Source organism: Hydra vulgaris, chromosome 09 (assembly GCF_038396675.1).
Source record: "Hydra vulgaris chromosome 09, alternate assembly HydraT2T_AEP".
Lineage (NCBI taxonomy): Eukaryota > Metazoa > Cnidaria > Hydrozoa > Anthoathecata > Hydridae > Hydra > Hydra vulgaris.
This window is the reverse complement of record NC_088928.1, coordinates 22,291,109-22,309,177: the sequence shown is the minus strand read 5'-3', so window position 1 is coordinate 22,309,177 and position 18,069 is coordinate 22,291,109. Positions and strand designations below refer to the sequence as shown.

The window sequence follows — 18,069 nt, the reverse complement described above, 5'->3', positions numbered from 1 at the left end:
TTTCTAAATCTCAACAGCATGTTTTGTACCAGTTCTTCATAATTGTCTGCTTTTTTATTTCCCAAGAAGTTCTTCACTACCAACGCAAAACTACACCATGCAGCAGCTTCAATGTCATTCATTTCCTTAGGAAAATTTGAATCTTTAATGAGTTTCCGAGTTTGAGGACCATCAAAGATTCCTGCCTTCAATTTTTCGCTACTAAGACCAGGGAAAGATCTGCAGATGTACATGAAGCAATTACCATCTTTGTCTAATGCCTTTACGAACTGCTTCATTAATCCTAACTTTATGTGAAGTGGTGGTAGAATGATTTTTTCCCTGTCCACCAAAGGTTCGTTCACTATGTTTGATGCTCCTACTGTCAAGGTGTCCCTTGGAGGCCAATTCAGTTTCTCCCAGTGCAGATGTTTTGCTCTACTATCCCACATGCAGATGAAGCAAGGATACTTTGTGTATCCACTTTGCTGTCCAAGTAAAAAGTTGATCATTTTTAAATCAACACATATCAGCCACGAATGTTCATGGTAGCACAGTTTCTCCAAGACCATTTTGACATTTTTGTATTGTTCTGCAAATTTAGTTGAGTGAGCTACTGGAAGAGATGCACACTGATTGCCATTGTTCAACAAAACACATTTCAAACTCCTTTTAGAACTATATACTTGTAAACCCATTTGCAGCATCAGGCCAGGAATATCCTTATAATATACAAGTAGGTCATCTTCGCAGAAAAATTGAAGAAGTGCTTCTTCTCTGGTCCTGTAAGATGTAATTTTAGTTCCAGGCGTCAGACAATTTTTTTCACTTAGCCTTGAAGCTAAAAGTTCAGATGCACTTTTTGAGAGGTTGAGGTATCTTATTAGATCAATGAGCTCTCCTTGGGTAAACTGTGTAAGTGTTCTGAAACTTCCTTCATATTCTGGTTTACTTCCAGAACTAATGCTTAGCTCCATACCCTGCATTTCATCATCATCAGGTGGGGAAAGGTCAGGTAACATGGTAAACACAGGTACAGGCACATCTTCACAATGAGGGACAGACCTTCTTGCAGATTCCATGTTAGGATACTCCCATTTTTGTTTCTTATGCTTATTGAATTCTTGCACTTGCACTGCACAGAAATAACAGTCATCATGATGATTATTTTGCTCTCTCCACACCATTGGAACACCAAATTTGAAGCTTTTTCTTTGTCCTTTGCTCCATTTTCGAAATAATTCGATACATGCTTTGCACACTATGTGTGGTGCCCAAGACTTGTCTTGGTCCCCAAGCATAACCCCAAAATAGGCCAAATACACTTTTTTTATGAAGTCTGTTATGTTTCTTCTATGTTTTTGCAGTGTATATTCACCACAAATGTAATAGAATGAGTCTGGATCGTTAAGACAACTTCTTCTTGATGAGTTCATGCTTTTCACTGGAAAACAGACAACAACATAAAGTTAGTGCAAAAATCAAGCTATGAACAAACTTTTAGAACACTAATCAACAAAAAACTATATTGAGAACTGCTCAGTTCAAGTACTAATCCCAAGAAATTAATGAGATGATGCGTCACATTTACCAACAAGTGCTATAAATAAGATACCAAAAATATCAAAAACTTGAGCCAATCTGGCAAAACTGATAGCATATTCAGAATCAGCACCCCAAAAACACCCCAAATTCATTAAAATATTTTGGACACCAGTAATTTTTTTTTTTTTGTTGACCTGTGTTATCATTACTATAAAATATAAAATTTGAAATCTCTTTTGAAATTATAAATGGATTGACATAATAAATACATTTATTTTCTTTCCTATGTTATGTCAGTCAATTGACAAAAAAAATTTTGAAAGGTCAAATTAAAAAAAAAGTACAAAAAAGAAGTTTTATTTACTTGTGCAAAATTTATTTTAATTCATAACAAGTATCACTTTTTTACGAACTTATGTTTACCATAGTATAAATTTAACTGTTAGAGTGCTGACTTTTCGAAGTTTTTTCTTAAAAATTCATTTTCTTTAGCAAAAACTGATAAACTTTTGTCAAATAACTAAGTATTGACTAGTAATAAGGACAAACGACTTTTGACTAAAATTTTGCTTAATAATAAAATATGTTTACTTATAATTTTACTTATATTTTACTTATAATAACAATCATTGTTTAAATTTAATTTAATTTGTTTTAATTTAAGTGATAAAAGCAAGTTATGCAATAAAATATGAACGGAGGATTCCTATAGCAAACTTTTACGGTAAGCTAAGTAGTGACGTCATACAACGTAATAGCTCGCAAAGCGAGCGGTTTTTCAAATCGGTTTTTCAAATCGCCTTTGGATGCTTTTTACTTATGTCGAGAAAAACGCAATTAAAAGAAATATATATGAGAACGTCTTTGTAAAACGTTTTTTGAAACTTATAATTTATATGATCTTTTTCATAATTCTTCAAAAACATTTATCATAATTTTCCCCGCGTGGTACAAATGATTGTGACAAATCGTGATAAAAGCGAGATATTCTGAGCGGTTACGTGTTTGGATAAGTTAAAGTTAGTCTAAACAATAGTATTACCGAATAAAAATTATTGCTTAATGAATAGGCATTTTTAAGAGTTCGCTAATATGTGGTTAACGCTACAGAATCATTCTGAAGATAAATTTTTTTTAAATTAAATTAGTTTCTTGAATATTTTTAAGAAAATGATAGTCTTATTTTTAAACAAAAAAATATTATTTTAATATACTACTATTAATATTATTATTATTATTATTATTATTATTATTATTTATATATACTATTTATATATATAAACAAACAAAATCATAACTCTTACCTTATTTTCCTTTCATTGAATTTAAAATAAAAATACATTTGATTCATTATTTGTGAGATTTATAATATTGTTTTGTAAAGTTAAACCGTTGCTATATAATAAACAATCCTTTTATAAAGTTCATACTTGCACAAGAAGTTCGCAAAATATGTTACATAACCTGATAAATCAAGTTATATAAGATACAATTGATACGTATAATCTTTTTGTTATTTAGCATAGCTGACGTCATGTTAATAATGTGTTATATAACCTGTAAAGGGCATAAAATATTATCTAAAAAGTATCTTTGTTTTTAACAAAAATAAGGTATCATTTGCGATGTAGTTTTTGTTAGCATTTCAAGCCTTCCACAGTGAAATTTGGCATTTTAAAGACTGTGTTTTTTTTACTTTTGTCTACCTTCTGGGTCCTGAGGAGTATTGGAATGCTAATAAAAACATAATTACATATCATTTGAAAAAGTTACATAAGATAACATTTTCATGCATTTTTAGTTATATAACACATACTTTAGACGTCATTCTGATTTTATAAAACATACTTTACTTGTCATTTTCTTTTTTCCCCAAAAACAATGAGGTGGTTCAAACCTAGGGATAAAAATACCCAAAACCTTTTGCCTCACTTACATCAAATTTGTGTACAAAAAGTTAATAGAATGTTTTTTTTAAAGATTTTTTACTGTTAAAAAGTTATAATCATGTAAAGTTTAATGAATTTTTTTATTTTTATTTTTTTTTTCATTTTGTTATTTAGGTGTCCAAGAAGACCTCATGGTCTTGTCACATAACACCGTGGAAGTGCATTTAACTAGGATGTTCACGCCACATTCTTTACCGTGACGCAAATATGTGTTACAGAGTTCGTTACGAACCTTGATCTCCTGCTTATAAAGCAAGCGCTCTGACCACTACGCCACGGCTGCAGTAAAATTAAATTAAAGTTGTAACCATTGAAGATCTTTATGGTTTTCATGAACGCTAAAAATAGTTAGAATTAATTTAGTATTTTTATGAAATACTAAATTTACACTTGAAATTTATGTTTGAAAGCTGTACTGAATTTTCCGTAAGATTATGTAATTTTAAACGCTTATGCAGTTTGTTATTAATTATTTTTGTAAAGAGCTTAGATAACATTAATCGAATTGAGATTAATTTATAACTATTTAAAATATTTTTCACAAAAAATGTTTCTTTTGTGCAGTTGTTATTGTTAGCATTCCAATCCCACAGTAGGCTGTCGCCATTTTAAGAAATATTTTTTCATTACTAAGGAGTACCTGCTGACTCATTCAAAAGAATTCCTTTTAAGGCTTTATATAACACATATTTTATATAACACACACTTTGGATAACATATTAAATTTTCAAATGCAGCTATTGAAAAAAGAAATGCTTTATTTTTCACTAATATATTTTTTTTAATAACTTTATTATTTTTAATTACTTGGTTTAATTATTTTATTTTTTTAAATTGTTTTATTTTATTGTTTGTTATAAAAAATCGTTATATAATTTATAGTTTTAAAATTTCTCATTTTATAGCATACTTAAACAAAACTAAATATTATCTTTTGAATAAATTGATTTTGATGACAAATACATTTATTTTAAATGATGACGGATCACTTAAATAACTTAGCACTTACGTGATCAGCTTAAGTAACCCAGTGGGCACAGGACCTAAATAAGACGTCTTTTGAACGTTCAAAAGACGTCCAAAACGCTCAAAAGACGTTTAAAAGACGTCTTTTTTACGTCCTGTGCCCACTGAGAAGTATCACTTATATAACTTAATACTTCTGAAAATCTCACATATATAACTTATGATTTCTGGGTTATGCTGTTTAATACTTCAAGTATTTGGCCAAACTGTATATGAACATACATAAAGTGAAAACGCGACAACAACTCATGCAAACATCGAATTATTATGATAAAACAAACATACTGACTAAATAATATTGTTTTTCAACAGACATATTTGAAAAACATAGTATTTTTTAAACGCTCGTTTCCTTACCCTGACTTTCTTTTTGCCTCAAAATTCAGGGTGTTTGGTATCGCAGAATAAATAGTATAGAGTTGATGATGCGTTTTTTTTTTGTCCAATCGAAATACACTTTAATTAGTTTTTTTGAGTTGAGTTACATTTTTTGAGCTTTATGTGTTTTTATAAACATTTAGTATAATAATATTTCAAAGACATAATCTAAGCATTATGCTTCAGAAATATTAAGTTTACAGTTTTAAAGATGTCGTTGATAGAACTTGAAACATCAAGCAAAATTTTTTTATCTGCAAAATTTATTGAGTCTATTACTTTTTTTGTAGCGATAAAAGTATTACTTTTTTAATTTTTACTTCAGCAATTTTCCGTTCGGTCGACGTACACGGCAAATGCCATCGCTCCCAATGATGTTGAACTTCAATTCATCACTGAACAGGACAGTTCGCCATTTCTGCACATTCCAGTCAATATGAGATGTAGCAAAACAGGAGTCTTTTCTTCTGGTTTTTTAGTGAAATCAGCGGTTTCTTTGCAGGGCGTCGAGAAAACAATCCGGCTTCAACAACACGTCGTTTGATTGTTCGGTTCGATACAGGCAGTTTTAATTGCTTTTGTATCTCGACTGATGATATCTAGGGATCCTTCTTGACGGATCTGACGATCATAGAATCCTCGCTAGAAGTGGTGGAACGCGGTCTTCCACCTTTGTTATCTTCTGCCAACTTCCCCGTTGAACGATATTTGGAACATAGTCTTGATACGGTCCATTTTTTCACGCGATATTTATCATAAATATTTTTTTGTGACATTCTACTTACGTAATCGCCAATAATTTTCTTTCTTAGTTCCAATCCAAGACTGTCGGGAGCCATTTTTGCACTTGAAGTCATAAAAATAATAAAAATAACTAATCACACTTCTCGAGGCTTACCGTGTTACATTTACCTTGTGATGATACAATAATGCTCTGTGGAACACAACGTCTTGGTTGGATGTGGACTGTATTGATGTAATGAAACACTTGTTGTATTTCACTTCTTGTATTGATGTTTTTCAATAAAACACTTTGATAAAACTCACTTCGATAAACTGTCTTGATAATACTGAATGATTGACTTCTATATACTGACGGAATTACATGTCGATTTACATGTCTCTTATATAGTAAAATGAACCTGTGTGAACCTGTTCTGGAAGATTCTAGATGCTTCTTTTCAATGCTTCTGGATGTTTCTTGATGCGTCTGGATGTTTCTGGATATTTCTGGAAGCTACTGGATGCTTCCAGATGCTTCTTCTGGAAACTTCTGGATGCTTCTTTTCAATGCTTCTGGATGCTTCTTGATGCGTCTGGATGTTTCTGAATGTTTCTGGATATTTCTGGAAGCTACTGGATGCTTCCAGATGCTTCTTCTGGAAACTTCTGGATGCTTCTGCATGCTTCTTGAAACTTCTGGAAACCTCTGGATACTTCCTTTAATTGTTAAAAAACTTCCGTGCTGTTGACACGGACTAGACTTAAGAAAATGAAACAAACCAAAAAAGTTGCTCTTGTTTTGTCCGCTGCAAAATATCACTTTTCAACGAAATTCTGCCTGTGTGCTGTCACCTGTCAGCTGATTGCTCATGTCATGGCATGCTATGACTTCAGACTCCTGAACTGTTTGCTGTGGTAGTATAGTTCGTTTCGTTTTTAAGACATGTAAAATTAGGAACACTTTTTAGCATTGTTCGAAGTTGGTTGCAAATGTTTTGTCCAATACATATATATATATATATATATATATATATATATATATATATATATATATATATATATATATATATATATATATATATATATATATATATATATATATTGATAGATACGCAAAAACTTTTGACATGAACGGACTCAACTACCGTGTTTCAAATTAAAGACCGATTAGATATTCATGAGAACACTTTAATAAAAATATTTAACAAGAAGTTTCATAAAATGGAAATTAAGCTATTAAATCTTCAGGAAGAAAATTCAAAACTAAAAAAAGAAACTAATAAACTAAGGAAATCAGTGGAGTTTCTTAGCGAGAAATATGAATCAATTGTTCAAGAACTTTTTGAAATGAAAAAAAAGCCAAAATTATCATCAAACCAAGATGATATGACAAACGTTGTTGTCAAAGACAAACTAGCTGAGTTGGAAGACAGGAGCAGAAGAAATAACCTAAGGTTTACGGGAATTCAAAATACGAAAATAAAACGCGGGAATTAAGCGAGGAAAAGATACAAAATATTTTAAAGACAAAACTTGGATTTAAAGGTAATGTTAAAATTGAGCGGGCGTACAGAAAGGGAAAAAAAAGCAGCGATGGAAAAAAGTACAACAGAAACATAATAGCTAAACTTTTTAAACTACAAAGACAAAAATACTGCGTTGGATAACTATGCTCTATTAAATTGTGGAACGATATATTTTACGTAAACGAAGACTACAGCGGAAGAACTTTGGAATTGCAAAAACAATTATTTATAGACGCAAGATTTGAGAGCCAAAGGTAAATATGCTAAAGTTGTATATAATAAACTTATAACACGACATTAAAGAAATTCTTTTATCTTAAGCTATTGATTTTAACTTTATTATTATATTTTTTTAATTTTTATTGTTTTTCAATACTAAAATGGATTCAAATTTCTCTTAGAATTTTGATATTTTTCAATTCAATGATTTTATACTTAACAAAGAGTCCGATCTGGATCAAAGTTATTTTAGTGAAACAGATGCTTTTCAAAGCAACTGCAGCTATTTTTGAAAATAATTTTGAAAAAAAAAGAATTTCTTGAGCGTGATAAATTTAATGCAATTCATATAAATATAAGTAGTTTATAAAAAATTTTTGAAACTCTTTGCAATAGTTTTGAGAAAAATCTAACTATTTTTAGTGTAATACGTCTAATTGAAACTTGATGTAGTTCTGATGACTCAAATTTAGATAATAGTTTTATAATACCGGGCTATAAGTTGATTTTATGAATACGGAAAACAAATAAACGCGGCGGTGGTTTAATTATTCACGTAAAAGAAAATCTACGGTATCAAATCAGGCATGACATGAGTATTTCTGACGTCAAAAGAGAGGTTTTAACGATTGAAATATTGAACCATAAAACTAAAACTAAATACAATAAAACTAATAAGAACATCAAAACAATAAGAACTAAATAAATAAAACAATAATAACAATAAAACTAAAAACATTGTGATAAACTGTTGCTATCCTACTTACAGGTTAAATTTAACATCTAATACATTTTTACATGATGATGCTATAAATAAAAGCAACCACAAAAAGAAATTACTTTACATATTTGGTGAATTTAAATTGCTTTGAGTATCACGTCAAAAAAGACATTAATGGGCTTTATAATGGCCTATTTGAAAATGGAGCAGTTGCTCTAATAAACAATCTAACTCGACTTACTCAAACAACAACTTTGTTAATTGATAACATTATAACCAACAATATTTTTGATAATTCGCTTAAAAAAGTTGTTATTAAAAGTGACATATCTGATCATTTCCCTATTTTCTTTTTAATAGATATTTATGCTAAGATTTTACATAATGAAAAAAGAATCATTTTAAAAACGAATTTTTCATAATAAAAACCTCGAATCTTTTAAATTTCAATTTCTTTAGTTAATTGGGACATTACTAACTTTTCTGAAGTTAATAATAAATCACATGCTTCCGTATTAAATAAATGTTTTGTAGGACCAAACCCGGCCAAAAAATTCCAAACTCTAAAAAATTAATAAAGACAATATATGACCCTCTAAACTCTAAACTAAAATCTAAATTTTTTTGATTTGTCTTTTGAAGAGTTTGAAAGTGCTTTTAAATTGTTAAAGTCAAATAAAGCGGTTGGTCCAGATAACGTCAATAAGAATGTTATTAGAAACTGTTTTGACGTTTTAAAAGAATTACATTTCCGAATTTTTAAATACTCTATTAATCGGGGAGTTTTTCCTGATGATTTAAAAATAGCAAAAATTATTTCTATATTTAAAAAAGTATAAAAAATTAATGTAAAACACTGGCGTCTAATTTCCATCCTCTCTGTTTTTTCAAAAATTTTAGAAAGAGTTTTGCACAACAGAATATACAATAACCTTTTATCAAACAAATTATTATATAACATGCAATATGGATTTAAAAAAAATAATACAACAGAGCATGCTATTATTCAGCATACAAGAAATATATCAGACTCATTTAATAGTTCTAAGTAGTGATCGACCGAAACCGAAATTTGAGCTGAAACCGAAAGTACCGAAACTTCGGTTCAGTGAAGCCGTAGCCGAAACCGAAACTGAAATTTCGGCCGAAATTTGAAAATGAATGTTTAAAATCCTTGAACCTTTTATGATCACAGATTTAAAGCAAAAAAAAACTATTTTACATATATCTAGCCAATCACCATGTAACATAGTTTGATAAAAACTCTGATATGTCAGGACATTTCAACAATTAAAGGTAATAATTGAAGTATTTTCTCTGCGAAATACATATTTTTTCATGTTTTCTGGCAAAAGTCTGTTTCTTTCATTTGAAAGAATTTCTCTAGCAGTTAAAATCAACCTTTTAACTTCGGCAGATGTTGGTGGAGGTCTAAGGAATCTCTTTGCTACTTTTGCCAAACCTAACTGCTTTTAATGTTGTTTTCTACTATAAATCTATGAAACTTTTTTTTTTTTTGTTATTTAGGTGCCCCAAGAAGACCTATAGGTCTTGTCACAGAGCACCGCAGAAGTGCATTTAACCAGGAAATTCACGCCTCCTTCATTACCGTGACGCAAAAATATATCCGAAGCTCGTTTTGAGCCTGGATCTCTTGCTTAAAAGGCAAGCGCTCTAACAACTGCGCCACGGTCGCACAAGAAACTTCAGACCTTCTTTGAAGTTTGAATCAATTTTTGAGATGTAGATTGTGCGATCCACGAGATATTTTCAAATTTCAAGTTTCGTATTTGAAATCACTAACTGTCACGGTAAAATGATTCCATAAACCAGTTTTTTATCGATTATTTTCCATTGTAAAATTTAGCACTGAGAAACTTTTGATTAAACTATTGGTTTGGGTTGCTTTACTTAAATGTTAATTCATTTTAAGAATGATTTGAGAATAGTAACTTAAAACTATTATGTAACGTGATTTCAATTAAAATTTTTACAATTGTTATAATTAAAAATTGATTTACTAACAAACGATTACAATTAGGAAACTGTCATGATCCCACTCTATATTAAAACTTAAAAAAAATCTTTTATAAGTTTCGGTTCATTTCGGTTGCGGTTTGAACCGAAATTTCGGCCGAAACAGGAAAAATAAAAAAATTGTTGAAACAGAAATTTCGGTTTTGGTTTCGGCCGAAGCCGAAAGTTTCCGTTCACTAGTTCTAAGTTCACATTAGAAATATTTATTGATTTAGCGAAAGCGTTTGATACCATCGATCATAAAATTTTTGCTAAAAAATTAAAATATTATGGTATAACAGGCAATGTTTTAAATTTGTTGAAAAGGTATTTAACTAATCCGAAACAGTTTGTTTACGCCAACCAAACATTTTTATCAAGTTTGTTAAATATTACATGTGGAGTTGAGGTCCTAATATGGATACTTGAGTCCTAATATGGACTCAAGGATCCATATTAGGACTCAAGGATCCATATTTTATTTATGTCACACAAAAGTATTCCTACTCTATTTCATTGCGTGAATATCGACTTAATCAAAATAACAGTTATCTATTAACATTGATATAACTAAATGGATTCTTTTCCATCCACTTATTAAAAAACATAAACTGCCAATTAACATGCCCCAACTAATTATCAGTAATATAAAAATTGAAAAAGTAACAGTAACCATCTTTCTAGGTGTTTGTATAGATGAAAATCTTACATAAAAAATCATATCAAAAACAAAAAAAAAGTCCCTCGATATTTGACATTTGCCAACTTTACTTCAATACTTGTTAACTGAAATTATAAATTTGTACAAGTATGCCTTTACTGCATATAACGAGGAATGTAGGGAGTGGGACACCGCCCGTTCGGGAAGACCCTGTATCTATCTATATCTGTATATATATATATATATATATATATATATATATATATATATATATATATATATATATATATATATATATATATATATATATATATATATATATATATATATATATATATATATATATATATTCATTTATTTATATATTTATATATTTATATATATATATATATATATATATATATATTTATATGTATATATATATATATATATTTATATATATATATATATATACATATAAATATATATATATATATATATATATATATACATATATATATATATATATATATATATATATATATATATATATATATATATATATATATATATATATGTATATATATATATATATATATATATATATATTTATATATATATATATATATATATATATATATATATATTTATATATATATATATATATATATATATATATATATATATATATATATATATATATATATATATATATATATATATATATATATGTATATATATATATATTAGGGTAAATTTTATTTTTTTCGGAAATGGCATAGCGGCAAAAGATGAACTTTTGCTTGTAATACTTTTACTTAAAATATTACTTTTTACCAAATTAAAAAAAGGCTCTTCCACCAGTGCAGAGGAAAATCAAAAAATGCTAAAAATTCAAGTTTTTGCATTTATAGTAGGGGCTGGGTCACTTAACAAAATTTAAAAATACCATGAGAGTTTTTTTTTGTAGCTTGATCTATCTACTTTTAGATTATGTTTTTATTTTTGGTAAAAATGAATGGAAAAATTGATCTTATATTTGAGTGTGTAAATAGTGTATATTTGAGAGGTTGGGGGAAACACTTTTTAATTTTTTGTTCATGTACTTTAATTATATAACATTTTTGTAATTGTACATTTCTTATTTAAAGAAAGACTGTTTTATTGTTTTTATCCAAGATTTTTTGTCAGTTGTTTTAATTAGCAAAACCATTAGGTTTGCTTCTACGTCTACTTTTGTGCCTAAAAGTTTCAATGGATTGTTATGAGTGGGAGGAGGGGGAGGAGAGAAGGAGGAGTCAAAAAAGAATTTTATGAAATTTTTTTAATTTTTTGTAACTAAATAAAATGTCAACAAGCAATTGCTAAAACAAAAAATTTCATTCTGAAGTTTTTCATGTTGGGAAAACAATTGAAATTATATATAACACATTAGACATAATACATAACCAATAACACTTGCTTATTAGGAAAACTGTATTACAGAGGTTATCCTATGTGTTAATTTTCCAAACATTTCTACAATTAATATAGCTTTCTATCTATTTTTTTACTATAAATTTATTAAATTAATTAAATAAATAAACTTTCTATCTATGTTTTTATGATAAAGATTTAAATCTATGAACAAAAGACAAAAAGATACAAATATAAAGATTCAAAAATACAAATTTAAGAACAAGATATAAAATTGACTTAATAATATTGTAATATGATCAAGATACAAATGTTTTTAGTTACAATATCTCTAATGAATTCTTTTACTTTTGATATGTCGTTTAGAGACAAGAATGTTGACTTAAAGAGAAATAGAAAAAGTTTAAACTAACACAAAACCACACTGGTAAAAATGTGATTTTCAAAGAGGAAGATTTATTTGATGAAAAATAAAAAAACTCATCATCTTGGAAGATAAAACATAAGTTTTAAAATGTAAGCAAGAAGATGTAAATTTTCTCAATGATCAGAAAGGATTGCTCAAAAAATGAGGCGCGAAAAAAATTTTGCAAAATAAAAACTGAAGTAAGAAAAAGAATTAAAGTTTATAAGAATCCATTAGAAAATAAACAAAGGTTGTTTAGTAAAATATTTGAGGAGACAATAAAATGTTTTGATACTTGCGATAATGGAGATAATAAGATAGCATCTCTAGCCTTTTAGAAAATTTAAAAAGTAAATTGTTCCTATTATTATTCATTATCTATAAAGTAATTACATAAATTAGCTCTTGAATCAGCTCAAACAGAAAGGTCTGCAAGTTATATAACAATTAAGGTTTTTTTGGATCTGAAAACTGGTTATTCTTTAATTTTTTTAAATGACGTTACTTTAAATAGAATGGCTGAAAACCAGTTCATCAAACTGGAACTTATTGCAGCTATGTGATATGTGTATATATCGCTATATATTATATCTTATTTCCAGATTATAAAAGGTTTAATAAAAAATAGTCAATGGTCTATTTTTTTTTAAATGGTAAAAAAGTTTTTTAATTGATAAAAAGCATCATATTCGGTTATATATTATTTTTATAATTTAATAGTGATATTTCGGCTTATATAATACAAGCTACTATCAAACTATTTTGTTGAGTTTGATAATGGGTTATACTATAAAAGCCGAAAAATCAGTTATATATTGTTTTTATTATTAAATAATAAAAATAATATATAACCAAACATGATATTTTTTATCAATTAAACATATTTGAATATCAATTAAACATATTGACGGGGTCTCTTAAGCAATATATATATATATATATATATATATATATATATATATATATATATATATATATATATATATATATATATATATATATATATATATATATATATATATATATATATACTTTATGATTTACAACTCTCACAAATTATTTATTATAAAGTCAAACCACCACATACGATGTCTGCAGAGAGTTGATATTTATTCATTTTATATATATACCCGTCCTCGTCCTCACACTAACTTGGTTTCCAGTAAGAAATGGTATATATACCATTGTTTTTTTTTTTAAATTTAAGAAATCTACCGTAAAAAGTCTCCTTATTGTTTGTCGTAGAATCATACTACATGTGGCTTATATTTTGTTTAATAACAGCATCACCAAGAATATCTTCAATATATGCAGCCTCTTTATTTTTTAAATAACAAGACAGGTGTTTTGTTTACTGATACAATTTATTGAAATCTTTTCAAAAATTTTCTTTAATTTTTTATCATTTTTTCAAACCTTGTCAATAACTTTTCCATAAAATCTATTGCACGCAGCTTCCTTTTACCTGAAAATAAATGATTAAATATAAAAATAAAAATATTACCATATTTATGATATTTTATTTTATATTTACGGATGCCGTAATAGAATATCATATCAGCCTAGAATATCAAATCTCCTATAAAAAAAATTTAAACGCAGACGCAATGAAAAGTTATAGCATTTAGAAGTGCACATAAGCCGTTCGAAAAAAATACTCATATATCATAAAACCGTCGTATCGGATATAAAATTTAGAATAATATTGCTTGAAATATCAATTTTTATATAAGAATATCATATCACTTATTTAACAATATCTTATCCGACATAAAAGTTAGTAAAATATAGCGTATAAATGAACTTGTTACTCAGAATACCATATTATGTTCAAATTTTGTCTTACATATACCTACTGAAAGAATTTTTTATATCGAATTTTTTTCGGACGGCTTAAGTGCATTTATAAATGCTTTAAATTTAAATTGCGTCTGCGTTTTTAATTTTTAAATGGGGTTATGACATTCTAGGTGGATACAATATTCTATTACAGTACTTGTATTTCTCATAAGCTAACAAAGTTACTTTTTATTTAATACCGTAATAAAATAGTAACTTTTTAAACTAATCAAATTGTAAGAAGTTATCTCGTAATTTGATAAGTGATTCATATAATATGATTCTTCAAATGCGCACTTAAAATTTACATCAAATATTAAACATAAATAGATAAATTATCTCTAGGATCCTTTTACTTTTAAGAAAGACCAATCATAATTTATTGAGGTTTTATTCTAAGGAAAACAGAAAGGATTGCAAAATGAAGAATTTTTTCTTTTAGTGACATTAAAAATGAAGCATATAAAAATATAACCAAACCTTGTTGTTGTATGAGTCAGGAAAACATAGCGACAGATACAGTAAAAGAATGACACTTTGATTAATGACGAGTCTAGCGAAATTGAGTTCAAGATTGGCTGCCTGTTCTAAGCGATCGAAAAGAGTTATTTGTCAGACAGGATATAAAGTTAAGTCATTAGCAAAAAGAGCTACTTTAGATATAAGGTTGTCGGGAAGATCATTAATATAGATAAAAAGCAAAATACGACCAACGATAGAACTTCAAGGTACCCCACAATTTACTAGAAATAAAGAAGAGTGTTGCTTTCGAGGATGACTTTAATAAATCGGTTAGAAAGAAACGATTTAATAATCTCAAAAACTTTCCCGGATATATCATATGAAACAAACTTATGGAGAATATCAATATGCTAAACTTTTTCAAAAGCCTTAGATATGTCAAGAGCAATAGCCATAGCTTCTCCAACTCCATCTTATGCAAGATAAAATCTTTTAGTCACAGTAATTAGCTAGTCAGCCATAGAGCGAGGGGATCGAAAACCGTATTGGTTGTCTGACAGCAAGTTATTTGACGAGAAATTTTTTATGAAAGACTCAAAGACCTTGCTAATAACAGAAAAAAGACTGATCGGATAATAATTGGAGGAATCAGAATATTCACCAGAGTTTTTGAAAATTGGAACAACAGATGCTATTTTCCAGAAGGCAGAAAAATAAGACTCGGTCAAACATTGATTAAATAGTTTAGAGAAAATTGAGGACAGTTCTGGAAAACAATTTAGTAAGACTGTGACAGCAATATTGTCTGGACACAAGCCGTAGAAGAATTTAGTCAAGATATGGCTTTAGCAGCGGAAGCTGGAGTGATTTGAATGTCTAACAATAAGTTAACCTTTTTAGTTGGAATGGAAGGAAGAGAATGGCAATTAGATTCGAGAGTTGAATTGGAAAAGAAGTTCTTTGCAAATAGTTCAGCCTTATCCATAGGAAAGGTAATAAGATCAGCCCCATGAATGAGCAATAGAAGGTTAGAATTTGCTTGGTTAATAACGCTGTTGAAATTTTTCCAAAAGTCTTCAGAGCTTCTTTTCTGAGAAAAGATACGAGATTTAGTGAGCTGAAAATAATTGAGCTTAGCATCTGAAAGCACGCTTTTAAATCAATTTCTTGCAATAATAAATGGCTGTTAGTTCTCAAGAGAGTTGTTCTTTTGAAAAAGATGAAAAAAATGATTACAATTAGATATAGCAGCTGCACAAGAGGGTGAAAACCATGGAGTAGAATTAGGCTTGACTTGGAACCGACGAGAAAGATTAAAAGCATCCATACTTGAGGAAAAGTACATCAGCCCAAGAAGATAATCACGAAAAAAGTCCCAATCAATTTTAGGGTAGTAGTAACTTGTGCAATGATTGAGTGAAAATGAAGTACGAGATGAAAGGTTTAAAGAGATTATTGATAGTCAGAACTACCTAAGGTAAAAAAAAGGAGAAATTGAACACAAGCTTGGGTCAGAGACCAGACATAAATCAAGGGGTGAAGTTTAATGATTAGAGTTGTCAGCAAAAAGAGTTACAAAGTTAACTATCTAATTAAGAGATTAGGAAATTCAAAATTTATAGGCTTTAGTGCCAGCAGGGTCAGTGGCGTTAGAGTCAAGCCATTCAGTGAGATGAGCATTAAATTCACTCATAACAACAATATAGGCAAAGGGGTAAAGAGATATAGCATGGTCAATTTGATCAGAAATTGTATTTAAAAGAGTGTCCTTTTCTCAGTCCTGTTAATTAATCCTAAGTCATAATATGGGGCTCCTTATGTGGCCTCGACAATTTGCACCGAAAGCAATAACATGAAACCATCCTTAAGCAGCATTGCACTTTTAATATTCTGATATCTTGCAGCTATTGATGGAATCAGCCTCTCTGAGAGCTATCACAGAGTTTTGGAAACCTGACTACCAGCCGGCTCAGAACCATTAAACTGAGTTTTAGAGCTGTACCTCATTTGGAGATAACAGGAAGAGTTTCATAGTCACTAGCAATATAAAATAACACATAGGCAAAAGCAAAAACCTATGAGAAACATCACGAAGATCCAGCACTCATCATCCTAGGCAGGAGGTAATGTAACACAGGTTTACATCTACGCCAGCTTAATAGATGAAGAAGAGGTTTGAGCTGGTAAACAGAATTATTCTGCTCACCCCTAAAGTCCTTGCCTAGGAGGCCTTCCACAAGACAGTAGTTGGATGCAGTTAACATCTGCCCAAGCTGAGTACTTTTTTCGAGATATCTCTCGCCTTTACTCAACTAAGAGCTCTAAAGCAAAGGAATTTAAGGTTTTCAAATAAGTAATATATAGTGTTAGGTTTTTAAATAAATAAAAAAATTAAATGCTTTTTTTACGACAAAATACGGATATTCATGTATCTTGAATGTTGAAACAATGCACTTTTTGTACTTGATAAATAAATAATAATAGACTAGAAGCACAAAATTAATTTTTTTTCTTTTCGTTTGTTATTTCTAGAAGAAATATGTAAAAAAACATATTTTGGGATGCTTTCCAAAGTCAAAATTCAAAAATGATAATCGCAATGCAAAAAACTATATGCAATATATCAATGGGAGCTTTTGTCGGACAAATTTAAAGAAGTATTATTGCTTGCAATTTTTTTTTTGCTTGTACATTGTACAATCAAATAAAAAATTTGTTCGCAAATAATCTTTCTAAGTCAACTCTAAATTGAGTAAAGTTTTTCCATAAGGTTTCCAATAGGTTTAAGCTGATAATATATGATTGTCTGATTAGAGTTTTAGCGCTGCGCGCGCATTTTAAATGACATGCGCAAACCTAGCGGAGGTAAGCAAATTAAAACAAATAAAGTTTAATGCAGTTTTGTTGTAAATGTCAGAAATGGATAACGAAGATACAGTTTTATCAAACCAAATGACTTTACAGGATTTTAAAACAGTTTCTGTTGAAGCTCTGAGCATATTTTTAAGCTTGAGAAAAAAGCCTTATGAAGGTGATTATGAAGCATTAGTGTATAGGTAAGTATAAGTTTTTTAAAATTTATTTATCAACTTTATTTTCATATTATCTTGATACTAGAATAATGGAAATAAAACCTAATGTATACATTTGTGTAAATATATATATATATATATATATATATATATATATATATATATATATATATATATATATATATATATATA

General features: G+C 28.7%; 1 non-coding gene across 1 annotated transcript in view; it reads right to left on the bottom strand.

Moving 5' to 3' along the window:
• Positions 1 to 2,962, bottom strand: part of LOC101241768 (uncharacterized) — a 38,254-nt gene extending 35,292 nt beyond the window's left edge. The window contains exon 1 of the transcript XR_010640717.1: positions 2,829 to 2,962. This is a non-coding gene — a transcript (uncharacterized LOC101241768). The remainder of the gene's footprint in view (positions 1 to 2,828) is intronic.
• Positions 2,963 to 18,069: the final 15,107 nt, after the last annotated feature.